The sequence below is a fragment of the Pleurodeles waltl genome, chromosome 2_1 (genome assembly GCF_031143425.1).
Source record: "Pleurodeles waltl isolate 20211129_DDA chromosome 2_1, aPleWal1.hap1.20221129, whole genome shotgun sequence".
Lineage (NCBI taxonomy): Eukaryota > Metazoa > Chordata > Amphibia > Caudata > Salamandridae > Pleurodeles > Pleurodeles waltl.
This window is the reverse complement of record NC_090438.1, coordinates 7,966,723-7,982,627: the sequence shown is the minus strand read 5'-3', so window position 1 is coordinate 7,982,627 and position 15,905 is coordinate 7,966,723. Positions and strand designations below refer to the sequence as shown.

General features: G+C 49.1%; 1 long non-coding RNA gene across 1 annotated transcript in view; it reads right to left on the bottom strand.

The window, feature by feature from the left end:
* Nucleotides 1-13,129, bottom strand: part of LOC138257958 (uncharacterized) — a 116,673-nt gene extending 103,544 nt beyond the window's left edge. The window contains exon 1 of the long non-coding RNA XR_011198402.1: nucleotides 13,078-13,129. This is a non-coding gene — a long non-coding RNA (uncharacterized lncRNA). The remainder of the gene's footprint in view (nucleotides 1-13,077) is intronic.
* Nucleotides 13,130-15,905: the final 2,776 nt, after the last annotated feature.

Sequence of the window (15,905 nt, the reverse complement as noted above, 5' to 3'; positions counted from 1 at the left end):
CCCTTAGCCCCTGCTCTGGCGCGAAACTGGACAAAGGAAAGGGGAGTGACCACTCCCCTGACCTGCACCTCCCCTGGGAGGTGTCCAGAGCTCCTCCAGTGTGCTCCAGACCTCTGCCATCTTGGAAACAGAGGTGCTGCTGGCACACTGGACTGCTCTGAGTGGCCAGTGCCACCAGGTGACGTCAGAGACTCCTTGTGATAGGCTCCTTCAGGTGTTAGTAGCCTATCCTCTCTCCTAAGTAGCCAAACACACTTTTCTGGCTATTTAGGGTCTCTGTCTCTGGGGAAACTTCAGATAACGAATGCAAGAGCTCATCCGAGTTCCTCTGCATCTCCCTCTTCACCTTCTGATAAGGAATCGACTGCTGACCGCGCTGGAAGCCTGCAAACCTGCAACATAGTAGCAAAGATGACTACTGCAACTCTGTAACGCTGATCCTGCCGCCTTCTCGACTGTTTTCCTGCTTGTGCATGCTGTGGGGGTAGCCTGCCTCCTCTCTGCACCAGAAGCTCCGAAGAAATCTCCCGTGGGTCGACGGAATCTTCCCCCTGCAACCGCAGGCACCAAAAAGCTGCATTACCGGTCCCTTGGTTCTCCTCTCAGCACGACGAGCGAGGTCCCTCGAATCCAGCGAATCTGTCCAAGTGACCCCCACAGTCCAGTGACTCTTCAGTCCAAGTTTGGTGGAGGTAAGTCCTTGCCTCACCTCGCTGGGCTGCATTGCTGGGAACTGCAACTTTGCAGCTACTTCGGCCCCTGTGCACTTCCGGCGGAAATCCTTTGTGCACAGCCAAGCCTGGGTCCACAGCACTCTAACCTGCATTGCACGACTTTCTAAGTTGGTCTCCGGCGACGTGGGACTCCTTTGTGCAACTTCGGCAAGCACCGTTTCACACATCCTCGTAGTGCCTGTTTCTGGCACTTCTCTAGGTGCTACCTGCTTCAGTTAGGGCTCTTTGTGTTGGTCGACGTCCCCTGTCTCTTCAGGTGCAATTTGCGATCTCCTGGTCCCTTCTGGGCCACAGCAGCGTCCAAAAATGCCAAACTTACGATTTGCAACTAGCAAGGCTTGTTGGCGTCCTTTCGGCGGGAAAACACTTCTGCACAACTCTCCAAGGCGAGTGAGATCGGTCCACCAAAGGGGAAGTCTCTAGCCCTTTTTGTTCCTGCAGAAACCTCAGCTTCTTCTGTCCAGTAGAAGCTTCTTTGCACCCGCAGCTGGCATTTCCTGGGCATCTGCCCATCTCCGACTTGCTTGTGACTTTTGGACTTGGTCCCCTTGTTCCACAGGTACCCTAAATTGGAAATCCACAGTTGTTGCATCGCTGGTTTGTGTCTTTCCTGCATTATTCCTCTAACACGACTTCTTTGTCCTTAGGGGAACTTTAGTGCACTTTGCACTCACTTTTCAGGGTCTTGGGGAGGGTTATTTTTCTAACTCTCACTATTTTCTAATAGTCCCAGCGACCCTCTACAAGGTCACATAGGTTTGGGGTCCATTCGTGGTTCGCATTCCACTTTTGGAGTATATGGTTTGTGTTGCCCCTATCCCTATGTTTCCCCATTGCATCCTATTGTAACTATACATTGTTTGCACTGTTTTCTAAGACTATACTGCATATTTTTGCTATTTGTGTATATATATCTTGTGTATATTTCCTATCCTCTCACTGAGGGTACACTCTAAGATACTTTGGCATATTGTTATAAAAATAAAGTACCTTTATTTTTAGTATAACTGTGTATTGTGTTTTCTTATGATATTGTGCATATGACACTGAGTGGTACTGTAGTAGTTTCACACGTCTCCTAGTTCAGCCTAAGCTGCTCTGCTAAGCTACCATTATCTATCAGCCTAAGCTGCTAGACACCCTATACACTAATAAGGGATAACTGGGCATGGTGCAAGGTGCAAGTACCCCTTGGTACTCACTACAAGCCAGTCCAGCCTCCTACATTGGTTGTGCAGTGGTGGGATAAGTGCTTTGAGACTACTTACCACTCTTGTCATTGTACTTTTCATAAGAGAAAAATATACAAAACAAGGTCAGTGTATATACACATAGCCAAAAAGTTTTGCATTTCCTCTTTTCACTCTTTTCTAAGTGCTGAAAAGTACTTCTAACTTTCTAAAAAGTTCTAAAAAGTTAAAAAAGTTTTTTTCTCTGTCTTTCTAAAAGCTCTGACAAACTTTTTATCTTTTACTATCACTTTAACTCTCTCTAAAAATGTCTGGCACAGGCCAAAATGTTGATCTGTCCAAACTTGCATATGACAACCTTAGCTGGAAAAGAGCAAGGAGTCTCTGTATAGAGAGAGGTGTGAGTGTAGGGAAGAATCCTTCCTTGGAACTGTTACTTAACGTGCTTAGAGAACAGGATAAGGCCATATGTGCCTCATCTGTTGAAGTGTGCAAACCTGCAACATAGTAGCAAAGACGACTACTGCAACTCTGTAACGCTGATCCTGCCGCCTTCTCGACTGTTTTCCTGCTTGTGCATGCTGTGGGGGTAGCCTGCCTCCTCTCTGCACCAGAAGCTCCAAAGAAATCTCCCGTGGGTCGACGGTATCTTCCCCCTGCAACCGCAGGCACCAAAAAGCTGCATTACCGGTCCCTTGGGTCTCCTCTCAGCACGACGAGCGAGGTCCCTCGAATCCAGCGACTCTGTCCAAGTGACCCACACAGTCCAGTGACTCTTCAGTCCCAGTTTGGTGGAGGTAAGTCCTTGCCTCACCTCGCTGGGCTGCATTGCTGGGAACCGCGACTTTTGCAGCTACTCCGGCCCCTGTGCACTTCCGGCGGAAATCCTTTGTGCACAGCCAAGCCTAGGTCCATGGCACTCTAACCTGCATTGCACGACTTGCTAAGTTGGTCTCCGGCGACGTGGGACTCCTTTGTGCAACTTCGGCGAGCACCGTTTCACGCATCCTTGTAGTGCCTGTTTCTGGCACTTCTCTGGGTGCTACCTGCTTCAGTGAGGGCTCTTTGTCTTGCTCGACGTCCCCTCTCTCTTCAGGTCCAATTTGCGACCTCCTGATCCCTCATGGGCCTCAGCAGCGTCCAAAAACGCCAAACGCACAATTTGCAACTAGCAAGGCTTATTGGCGTCCTTTCGGCAGGAAAACACTTCTGCACAACTCTTCAAGGCGAGAGGGATTCGTCCACCAAAGGGGAAGTCTCTAGCCCTTTTTGTTCCTGCAGAAACCTCAGCTTCTTCTGTCCAGTAGAAGCTTCTTTGCACCCGCAGCAGGCATTTCCTGGGCATCTGCCCATCTCCGACTTGCTTGTGACTTTTGGACTTGGTCCCCTTGTTCCACAGGTACCCTAGATTGGAAATCCACAGTTGTTGCATCGCTGGTTTGTGTCTTTCCTGCATTATTCCTCTAACACGACTTATTTGTCCTTAGGGGAACTTTAGTGCACTTTGCACTCACTTTTCAGGGTCTTGGGGAGGGTTATTTTTCTAACTCTCACTATTTTCTAATAGTCCCAGCGACCCTCTACAAGGTCACATAGGTTTGGGGTCCATTCGTGGTTCGCATTCCACTTTTGGAGTATATGGTTTGTGTTGCCCCTATCCCTATGTTTCCCCATTGCATCCTATTGTAACTATACATTGTTTGCACTGTTTTCTAAGACTATACTGCATATTTTTGCTATTTGTGTATATATATCTTGTGTATATTTCCTATTCTCTCACTGAGGGTACACTCTAAGATACTTTGGCATATTGTCATAAAAATAAAGTACCTTTATTTTTAGTATAACTGTGTATTGTGTTTTCTTATGATATTGTGCATATGACACTGAGTGGTACTGTAGTAGCTTCACACGTCTCCTAGTTCAGCCTAAGCTGCTCTGCTAAGCTACCATTATCTATCAGCCTAAGCTGCTAGACACCCTATACACTAATAAGGGATAACTGGGCCTGGTGCAAGGTGCAAGTACCCCTTGGTACTCACTACAAGCCAGTCCAGCCTCCTACACTGAGTGAAATAACGTCCACGTTATTTCACAGCCATTTTACACTGCACTTAAGTAACTTATAAGTCACCTATATGTCTAACCTTTACCTGGTAAAGGTTAGGTGCAAAGTTACTTAGTGTGAGGGCACCCTGGCACTAGCCAAGGTGCCCCCACATTGTTCAGAGCCAATTCCCTGAACTTTGTGAGTGCGGGGACACCATTACACGCGTGCACTACATATAGGTCACTACCTATATGTAGCTTCACAATGGTAACTCCGAATATGGCCATGTAACATGTCTATGATCATGGAATTGCCCCCTCTATGCCATCCTGGCATAGTTGGCACAATCCCATGATCCCAGTGGTCTGTAGCACAGACCCTGGTACTGCCAAACTGCCCTTCCTGGGGTTTCACTGCAGCTGCTGCTGCTGCCAACCCCTCAGACAGGCATCTGCCCTCCTGGGGTCCAGCCAGGCCTGGCCCAGGATGGCAGAACAAAGAACTTCCTCTGAGAGAGGGTGTGACACCCTCTCCCTTTGGAAAATGGTGTGAAGGCAGGGGAGGAGTAGCCTCCCCCAGCCTCTGGAAATGCTTTGTTGGGCACAGAGGTGCCCAATTCTGCATAAGCCCGTCTACACCGGTTCAGGGGACCCCTTAGCCCTGCTCTGGCGCGAAACTGGACAAAGGAAAGGGAGTGACCACTCCCCTGACCTGCACCTCCCCTGGAGGTGTCCAGAGCTCCTCCAGTGTGCTCCAGACCTCTGCCATCTTGGAAACAGAGGTGCTGCTGGCACACTGGACTGCTCTGAGTGGCCAGTGCCACCAGGTGACGTCAGAGACTCCTTGTGATAGGCTCCTTCAGGTGTTGCTAGCCTATCCTCTCTCCTAGGTAGCCAAACCCTCTTTTCTGGCTCTTTGGGGTCTCTGTCTCTGGGGAAACTTTAGATAACGAATGCATGAGCTCATCCGAGTTCCTCTGCATCTCTCTCTTCACCTTCTGCCAAGGAATCGACTGCTGACCGCGCTGGAAGCCTGCAAACCTGCAACAAAGTAGCTAAGACGACTACTGCAACTCTGTAACGCTGATCCTGCCGCCTTCTCGACTGTTTTCCTGCTTGTGCATGCTGTGGGGGTAGTCTGCCTCCTCTCTGCACCAGAAGCTCCGAAGAAATCTCCCGTGGGTCGACGGAATCTTCCCCCTGCAATCGCAGGCATCAAAAAGCTGCATCACCGGTCCCTTGGGTCTCCTCTCAGCACGACGAGCGAGGTCCCTCGAATCCAGCGACTCTGTCCAATTGACCCCCACAGTCCAGTGACTCTTCAGTCCAAGTTTGGTGGAGGTAAGTCCTTGCCTCACCTCGCTGGGCTGCATTGTTGGGATCCGCGACTTTTGCAGCTACTCCGGCCCCTGTGCACTTCCTGCGGAAATCCTTTGTGCACAGCCAAGCCTGGGTCCACGGCACTCTAACCTGCATTGCACGACTTTCTAAGTTGGTCTCCGGCGACGTGGGACTCCTTTGTGCAACTTTGGGTGAGCACTGTTTCACGCATCCTCGTAGTGCCTGTTTCTGGCACTTCTCCGGGAGCTACCTGCTGCTGAGAGGGCTCCTTGTCTTGCTCGACGTCCCCTCTCTCTCCTGGTCCAATTTGGGACCTCCTGGTCCCCCCAGGGCCACAGCAGTGTCCAAAAACGCTAACCGCACGATTTGCAGCTAGCAAGGCTTGTTGGCGTTCTTTCGGCAGGAAAACACTTCTGCACGATTCTCCACAGCGAGTGGGATCCGTCCTCCAAAGGGGAAGTCTCTAGCCCTTTTTGTTCCTGCAGAAACCTCAGCTTCTTCTGTCCAGTAGAAGCTTCTTTGCACCCGCAGCTGGCATTTCCTGGGCATATGCCCATCTCCGACTTGCTTGTGACTTTTGGACTTGGTCCCCTTGTTCCACAGGTACCCTAGATTGGAAATCCACAGTTGTTGCATTGTTGGTTTGTGTCTTTCCTGCATTATTACTCTAACACGACTTCTTTGTCCTTAGGGGAACTTTAGTGCACTTTGCACTCACTTTTCAGGGTCTTGGGGAGGGTTATTTTTCTAACTCTCACTATTTTCTAATAGTCCCAGCGACCCTCTACAAGGTCACATAGGTTTGGGGTCCATTCGTGGTTCGCATTCCACTTTTGGAGTATATGGTTTGTGTTGCCCCTATCCCTATGTTTCCCCATTGCATCCTATTGTAACCATACATTGTTTGCACTGTTTTCTAAGACTATACTGCATATTTTTGCTATTGTGTATATATATCTTGTGTATATTTGCTACCCTCTCACTGAGGGTACACTCTAAGATACTTTGGCATATTGTCATAAAAATAAAGTACCTTTATTTTTAGTATAACTGTGTATTGTGTTTTCTTATGATATTGTGCATATGACACTAAGTGGTACTGTAGTAGCTTCACACGTCTCCTAGTTCAGCCTAAGCTGCTCTGCTAAGCTACCATTATCTATCAGCCTAAGCTGCTAGACACCCTATACACTAATAAGGGATAACTGGGCCTGGTGCAAGGTGCAAGTACCCCTTGGTACTCACTACAAGCCAGTCCAGCCTCCTACAGCAATACATTGATATACATTGCCATAGGACTGAAGTAAATACAGTGGCATTAGAAAGACATAGCCTGGAGTAATGGCAGCTAGTGGGAGTACTTGCAAATCATAGCTATAAAATATGTGTTACCACCTAAAGGACCTATGCCATGCCCAAATATTAGTTCCTTTCCATTTAATAAGATTCAAATTGAGAATTGTGTCTTTCCTACCGTACTACACTTCATGGAAAATGCAACCATTTAGGCAGCCACTAATACTACCACAAACATAAATACCATGCACCCACAATCAATAAACACAGTGATGCATTGAAACATACCGAACATCTGTCCATTCTGATGGATACAACTACCTGTGGATTCCTCACCTAATGAATAATCCCATGGCGCCAGCATTCGACGGAAATCTTCTTACTAGTCTCTGCACGTCGACGAGGACGTCACTCTAGCCCACGCGACGCCGTCTGACGTCATACAGGCAATAAGAGGTCCTCGACGACGTGCGGACGTCAGTTCCCTTTTTTCCGTGCATTCGAAACGGTTATCTTCGAGGGAGCAACTGTTACTTTTGTGGTTACAGTGTATTTTTGTTGCGTAGTCTTTCGCTGTGGTAATAATGTTGCAGAGAAAGTCTGGATTCAAGCCTTGTCGTGAGTGTGGAGGCAAGATGTCGGTGACGGATCCTCATTCCGATTGCCTTTGGTGTTTGAGCTCCGACCACGACGTCTCGACTTGTGATTCATGCCAGCACATGAATCCAAAGGCCCTCAAGGAACGTGAGGCGAAGCTGTTTATGGCGATATCGAAGGAGAAGCATCACAAGAAGTCTTCTTCTCCAAGACATCGGCGTCATCGAGACTCCCGGCGCCGTAGAGAATCTCGGCGTCATTCGAAGGAGACTCGTTCCAGGTCTTCGGATCGGCGCCGAAGGACATGGGAGATCAGTCCCACGGTTACGCCGCATCCTTCGACGCCGTTGCCCTGTCCGGCGTCTCCAACTTCACCTGGACAGGCGTCGGTGATTGAGGTATTGGAGCCTCAGGTGTTTTCTCCGGCGTTGCAGACGTCGAGGCCGGCGTCGGGGTCGCCTCCGAGACAGGCACCCCAGTATCCGGCTTTTCCCACCCCTGGAGCCGATAGTTTCGCATTCTTGAATGCGATGTATGCCATCTTCCAACAGATGGCTCCAGGGGGTGCTCCGGCTGGGCCTTTGGCCTTTTCATTGGGTGATCCTGCGCCTCTTCGGCCGGCACCCTTTATGCCCTTTCTCCCTTTTGGGAACGTGGGCTCGGCGCCAGTGTCGGCGCCGGTGGCCGCTCCGGTGGCTTCAGAAGGATTGGCCCCGGGGATTTCCATCCCGTCGACGTCGACGTTGGGATTTCGGCCTGTGACTCCGGTGGGTCCATCTGCTTCAGCTGCTCTTTCGTCGGCGCCGAAGTTACCTGTTGCGCCGGACGCGGCGTCGGTGGCTGCTGAAGATCGGCGCCGATCTTCGACTTCGGCGGAGGCATTGTCGACTCCGCGTATTGAACAACGACTTCATTCGAGGAGACGTGCTCTCCGTGTATTAGAGGAGCAGGAGTACCAACGAGCCCTGGAGGAAGGAGAGCTAGAGGACTCGGTGATGGGCTGCGTGGTCTGGAGTCGGCCAGTGGGCTGGACACTTCCCCTGAGTGGGATCTTTCGTCCCCGGGAGAATACACTGAGGAGGCTGCTTCCTTTCATGCAGTGGTACGGAAGGCAGCTAGTTTTTTGGACCTGCCTTTGCCGGTGGTGGAGGCTAAACAAAACCTTTTAACAGAGGTGCTACATCCGGCCTCAGCTGCGGCGGAGCCTCTTTTGCCATTTAATGACGCTCTGCTGGATCCGGTGTTAGAGGTGTGGAAGAGGCCGGCATCTTCCCCAGCAGTTCACAGAGCCGTGGCCAGGAGGTATCGGGCGGCTCCGACTGACCCTGGTTTTCTATCTAGGCACCCTACGCCGGAGAGCTTGGTGGTGCAGGCCTCCTGTTCATCCAAGTCAGCGCCTGGTTCTTTCCTGACGGTGCCTGGGGACAGAGATTCAAATAAACTAGAGGCGCAGTCCAAGAAGATGTTTTCGTCCTGCAGTCTGGCGTTAAAAGCCACCAATGCAACCTGTATCCTGGGGAGGTATATTCATGCTCTGATGGATGACATTTCCTCATCATTTACAGAGCTTCCCCAGGGTCTTTTGGATCTTGTTTCAAATGCCCAGGCTGCTGCGACCCAGATTATCCAGACGGGACTGGATACCACCGACTCGGTAGCCAGAGCAATGGGCACAACAGTGGTGGCAAGGAGACAGGCCTGGCTCCGTAACTCGGGCTTTTCTGCGGATGTACAGTCCACATTGTTGGATCTCCCGTTTGATGGGGACAAACTGTTTGGAGCCAAGGCTGATTCGGCCTTGGAACGTTTTAAGGAAAGCAGGACCACGGCTAAGTCGTTAGGGCTCCAAGCTCCTTCTTCCACGGCCTCTTCCAGATTTTTCAGGAGGTTTCGTGGATTTGGGCGTGGCTCTTCCTCCTCTTCCTTTCGGGGAAGATATCAGCAACCTGCCTCTTCCCATCCCTATAGATCTTTTAGGGGGAGAGGTAGGGTCCGCACCAGAGGAGCCTCTCAGCAGCACTCTGCCTCTTCCTCATCCTCTGGCGGGGTGCAGCAGGGGAAGCAGCCTTAGGCTTCCACCATTTCCCACTCACTCCTCTCCTGTAGGGGGAAGATTACAGCATTTTCTCACCAAATGGAAGACTGTTACAACGGACACTTGGGTTCTCAGTATTGTGGGAAAAGGCTACACCCTTCCCTTTCGGGAGTTCCCGCCCCTCATCCCGCCCCGTCCTTCTTATTGTTCAGAAGAACACCTCCTGTTGCTAGAACAGGAGGTACAAGCCCTCCTTTCAAAGGGCGCGGTGGAGTTGGTCCCAGAGCAGGAAAGGGGTCGAGGATGTTACTCAAGGTATTTCCTGATTCCCAAGAAGGATGGTCGTTTGAGACCAATCCTGGACCTGAGGATCTTGAATTGGTTCCTCAAGCAGGAAAAGTTCAAGATGCTGACCCTAGCACAGGTGCTCTTGGCGTTGAACAAAGAAGACTGGATGGGGTCTGTCGACTTGCAGGATGCTTACTTTCATATCCCGATACTCAAGTCACACAGGAAGTATCTCCGGTTTGTGGTGGGATCGCAGCACTATCAGTTTGCGGTCCTTCCGTTTGGTCTTACTTCAGCACCTCGAGTCTTCACGAAGGTGATGTCGGTGGTTGCGGCAGAACTCAGAAGGAAGGGGATAGCAGTATTCCCTTACTTGGACGACTGGTTGATCAAAGCCAAGTCCCCGGAGCTTGTGTCGCATCATCTGCAGTCAACAACCCAGTTGTTGTTCGACCTGGGTTTTTCGGTGAACGAGCCCAAATCTCACCTAGAGCCCTCTCAGCGCCTCCTGTTCATAGGGGCAGTACTGGATACAACATTGGGTCGGGCCTTTCCTCCGCCTCAGCGGATTCAAGATATTCAGGATTTGGTTCCAATGTTTCGAAATGGAGCGGTAGTTCCAGTCCTCAAGGTCCTTCGTCTGCTCGGTCTGTTTGCCTCCTGCATTCTGTTGGTCACGCATGCTCGCTGGCACATGAGGGCTCTTCAGTGGTGCCTCCGAAGGCAGTGGTCTCAACACAAAGGGGATCTAGAGAGTACTGTCAAGATATCCAGAGATGCTGCTGTGGATTTGAAGTGGTGGATTGCAAGCAACAATCTTTCACAAGGAAAGCCGTTCCAGCAGTCGCCACCAGTAGCCACAGTCATAACGGATGCTTCCACTCTAGGGTGGGGAGCTCATCTGGGGGATCTGGAGATCAAAGGTCTTTGGTCTCCAGAGGAACAGATGTTTCACATCAATCTGTTAGAGTTACGGGCTGTACGTCTGGCTCTCAAGGCCTTCCTCCCTTCCCTTCGTGGTCAGTCGGTACAGGTCCTAACGGACAATACTACCACGATGTGGTACATAAACAAGCAGGGAGGAGTGGGGTCGTACCTTCTCTGCAGAGAAGCTCTTCGACTATGGTCCTGGGCAAAGGACCATCAGATTTGCTTGATAGCAAACCATCTGGCCGGAGTCTTGAATGTGCGTGCGGACAGTCTCAGTCGCCATTTCTCGGCAGACCACGAGTGGCGTCTCCATCCAGATCAAGTCCGTTTAATCTTCCAGAGGTGGGGGTTTCCTCGGGTAGATCTGTTTGCCACTCGAGAGAACGCGCATTGTCCGTTATTCTGCAGCCTCCAGTATCCGATGCAGGGAGCGTTGGGGGACGCGTTTCAAATAACCTGGTGCGGCCAGTTGCTTTACGCGTTTCCTCCCATACCCTTGATTCCTCGAGTATTGAGGAAGATTCGCCAGGACCGGGCTCTAGTCATCCTAATAGCTCCGGATAGGCCAAGGAGGGTATGGTACTCCGACCTTCTCCAACTCTCAATGTGCCCTCTGCTCCGTCTCCCTTTCAGGGCAGACCTCCTCTCGCAGTCGCAGGGGCAGGTTCTACACCCCAACCTCCAGAGTCTGCACCTACATGCCTGGAGATTGAACGGGCAACCTGAGTTACTTCTCTCTCCCACCTGAGGTAGTGGATGTTATATTAGCGGCCAGGCGACACTCCACTAAATCTATCTACGCTAATAGATGGTCTAAATTTGTTGCGTGGTGTGGAGAGAGGCAGATTGATCCTTTGCATGCTCATCTATCGGACGTTTTGTCTTTTGCTCTGTCTCTAGCGCAGAAAGGTTGTGCAGTGGCTACCATTAAGGGTTATTTATCGGCCTTGTCAGCCTTCATATGTCTTCCAGACCAACCATCTTTATTTAAATCCCCTATTGTTATCAGATTCTTGAAAGGTCTTCTAAATAAATATCCTCCAAAGCCATTCGTTATGCCGCAATGGGATTTGTCCTTGGTCCTGACTTTCCTTATGGGGTCCCCTTTTGAACCTATGCATTCTTGCCCCTTAAGGTATTTGGTTTTAAAAACAGTCTTCCTGATAGCTATAACATCAGCAAGGAGAGTGAGTGAGTTGCAGGCCTTATCAGTAAAGCCCCCTTATACAACTTTTTATGGGGATAAGGTGGTGTTGAGGACCAAGGCTGCTTTCCTCCCGAAGGTTGTTTCACCCTTCCATTTGGCTCAGGCCATTACTTTGTCCACGTTCTATCCTCCGCCTCATCCTTCCAAAGAGGAAGAAAGACTGCACCGTCTGGACCCAAAGAGGGCGTTGAGCTTCTTTATTGATAGAACAAAGGATTTCAGGCTGGAGGATCAGCTGTTTATTGGATACGTGGGCAAGAGGAGAGGAAAGGCAGTCCACAAGAGAACACTATCCAGGTGGGTTGTTCTTTGCATTAAAATCTGTTACTCTTTGGCAAAGAAGGATCCTCCTGAGGGCATTAGAGCTCATTCCACCAGAGCTAAGTCGGCCACTTCGGCATTGGCCAGAGGTGTTCCTGTGGTCGACATCTGCAAGGCCGCAACTTGGTCGTCCCTTCACACTTTTGCAAAACATTACTGTTTGGATTCTGAGGTTAGAAGGGACGGCCATTTTGCACGGTCAGTGCTGCAGGATTTCTTGGTTTGACCATTTAGGCACCCACCGCCGGGCGTGGTACTGCTTTGGGACTCTATTCATTAGGTGAGAAATCCACAGGTAGTTGTATCCATCAGAAGAACGAGTTACTTACCTTCGGTAACGACTTTTCTGGTGGATACATTAGCTACCTGTGGATTCCTCACGGTCCCACCCGCCTCCCCGTTGCCTTTCTGGTCTTGCCAAGTAATCCTTGAGTACGCTCCTCTTGGTCTTTGAGGGTGCAATAGATGTTGTATATATTATATGTATATATGTATATATCTTTGTGTATATACTTGATGTGTAGATATATGTTTTAAAAAGACAGAGTTATATATATATATAAAAGATTTACAGTTATTCATGCAATGTTGTGTATTTTTACAATGTAATGGGATGCTGCCTTGCTCTTTCATTGCATTGCCTGGTTGTTCTCATGCACGTAAAAAATGATTGGTACTGACGTCCGCACGTCGTCGAGGACCTCTTATTGCCTGTATGACGTCAGACGGCGTCGCGTGGGCTAGAGTGACGTCCTCGTCGACGTGCAGAGACTAGTAAGAAGATTTCCGTCGAATGCTGGCGCCATGGGAGTATTCATTAGGTGAGGAATCCACAGGTAGCTAATGTATCCACCAGAAAAGTCGTTACCGAAGGTAAGTAACTCGTTCATTTGCACCAATAAACGCATCTACACATTATGCATCTAACTTTGGTTATAGGGACATTTCAATGAGGTCAAAGCCCAGATAAAGAGTGAGTATTGTCTGGACGAGAATCTTGTCTCTTAGAGGCATTCTAACCATTGATATACAGGCATGCTGAATCTTTCAGACAGGATTTAACAATTTAAAACATTGTAGTTCTCTTACAATTTCACCCCACACATTTTCTGAAATCCATTTCTTTGCTTGTGATGAGCTCTAAAACAGAAAATTAGGAGAATCGATTATAAAAACAAATTAAGAATAAGATAAAATTGCCACTACATAAATGTACACTTTCATAACATAATAAACATGAAGGAGGGAGAGATACAAGTAAAGATAAAAAGTGATGAGATACTCATGCCCTGGGAGTGTCTCGGAGCATAGTTATTGACAGAGTATAACAAACTAGGGGTGAGACACCTGTCTTGCTCAGGGGTGTAGTTTTGGGTTGGGGAGGGGGTGAGGTGCTACACCCCCCTAATAAATTCATTTTCTGGTAAATACTTGGGTACAGGTGCTTTCAGTCAGGTATGGTGAGATGTCCAGGAATTGATACTTGATTCCCTCCAAGATGCTGCCCACCTCCATCGGGAGTGACCAGACATGAAGCTGCCTGCCTTTTCCGTACCTCACTGATTAAGGCTAAAGCACCTATGATGAAGTTGTAAGTATTGTTACAAGGAATATCAGTTATGAAAATGAGTAATCCCTGCATGGTTACCTCTTTCCAGCGTCTATATTAATCAGAATACACCCAAGTTGTGTACTTTCAATCCCATCCTAGTGACTACAACACCGCACCAAAGCCATGTGAAACAATCATCATGTGCATCCATGTAAATGCTAGACAATGCTGTGGACAAAAAATAAAAACTTTACAAAATCTAAGAATCCCCTCATCCAAATCTACCAATGGTGTGGCACAAATGTTGAAAGCATTGCCTTGGATGCATCCCAACAGATGTCTACAATTGACTTTTATGCACCAAGAAGGGCCAACTGGCCATCCCCCGTAGTTGACCACCCCGTTCTTGTGGTTCAGAGAACTGCTTACTTATCTTGTTGGCCAGCAACACTGCCAATTTAACTCAGTGTTGACAAGCTGTGGCTTGAGAGGGAGAAAGGCTTACATAGATAGAGGATTCCAAAATAACACAACCCTCAATAAGTTGAAAGAAGGTAATGTCTTGTCCCCAGTGTGAGAAAACAGGGCTGATTGCAGAGGCCCCATAACTTTTTGCCCCCATTTTCCTCTTTTTGCTGGTGTTTTCCTGACTTTGATGGTGCCCTGGGTACTGCTAACCAGTCCCAGGGCCTGTGCTCTGTGTAAAATGGATATGCAAATTAGGCTAATTATAATTGGCTAAGTTAACCTACCTATAAGTCCCTAGTATATGGTAGGGCATGTAGGTTTAGGGACCACAGCATAGGTGGTGCACACCTAGGTGCACTGCTGAGGTGCCCAGTGTCATTTTAAAAGCAAGCCTGCCTTGCTGGCTGCTTTTAAATTAAAGTTATATGCAAATTCGACTTTGGAATTAAAGGTACTTCCAAAGTCTTAAACTACCTTATTTTTACATATAAGTCACCCCTAAGGTGTGCCCTATGTGCCCCTAGGGCTGGGTGCCATGTAACTATAAGCAGGGACTTTATAAAAATAGATTTATAAGCCCTGGTGAGGTAAAAACAGCCAAATTCGTTTTTCCCTCATTGAAGTAAATGGCCTTCATAGGCTAGAATGGGCAGACTTTATTTTACATTTTAAAGTCTCCTTAAATGTTACATACCAAGAATTTGGTATCAAATTAATTGTTGTAATAAATCCCACAACTTCCAGTTGTTGGATTTAATATAACTTGTTCAGGTAAAAAGTTTAGACTTTACCTAAAAAGTTGCCAATTTCAGCTCTGCATTGTTTTTGCTGCTGTGCTCTGATTGGCCAGCCTGCAGCAGCTTCTGCCAGGCTGCCTTGATGAGGTGTGAAGTGGCCAGGCTTCACACAAAGGAATGTGCTTGGGGGAGAGAATCTCCCCTCAGCAGATGGTGAGGCAGGAAGGGGGAGGGCTGCCAAACTGGTCTTCAAAGGCAGAGAAGGACATTTGGAGCACCCAGCAACACCCCCACATCCTGCAACCCCAGACAATTAGGTGCCCCCTTGATTAGATTAGGAGAGGGCAGGAGAGGGGTGTGTTTATGATTTTTAGCCACACCAGTGGGTGGGCTCAGCCAGATGTAACCTCCAAAAATCAGATTCATCCATGTTGGATTTTTAGAGACTGTTGCCTTCTGGGATGGATTTTTGCCACACTTCCCAGGAAGTGGTCATCACAGGGGGACGACCCTGTCCCTGATTGGAGAACCAGGGCCCCCCAGCTTTTCACCCAGGAGCAAGGATAAAACTGGCAGACCTGCACCCACGCCTCAGATCCCCACCAAATTTCAAGAAGAAAGAACTTAAGGAGAAGAAGGACTGCCCTGCTGGACCCCTGGCCTGCACCTGGACCCTGCACTCAGCAGGACTGCACCAGCTGCACACTTGGGCTTCACCACAAGAAGGACTTTGCCTGGCTTCAACTGGTTCAAGGAGGGACTCCCTGTTTGCTACAGGTGAAAAATTGCTAAACCAGAGTCCCCTGCACCAACTCCTGAAGAAAGCGACCAGCTGACCACTGTCCTGTGGCCAAAAAGGAGTTTGCGCCAGGTGCATTCTGGGAGTTGAAGTCCGCACCCCCCAAGGACCATCACAGAACTTCTGGACCCTTGGGGTGAGCTGTGGACCCCAAAAGAACCTTAAAAGAACATCTGGGTGAAGCCCCAGAAGTTTGGAAAAGATTTGAGAATTTTTGGAAAAAAGCTCCAGAGAGGGACCGACCCGCAGCGGAAATTCTAGCCGGCTTGCCTCAACCGCGACCCGGCCTGACTTCGTGGGTCGTCCCGGTAAAGAAAAACATCCAAAAAAGAGACTAAGTCCGAACGTAAAAAGTTGACTG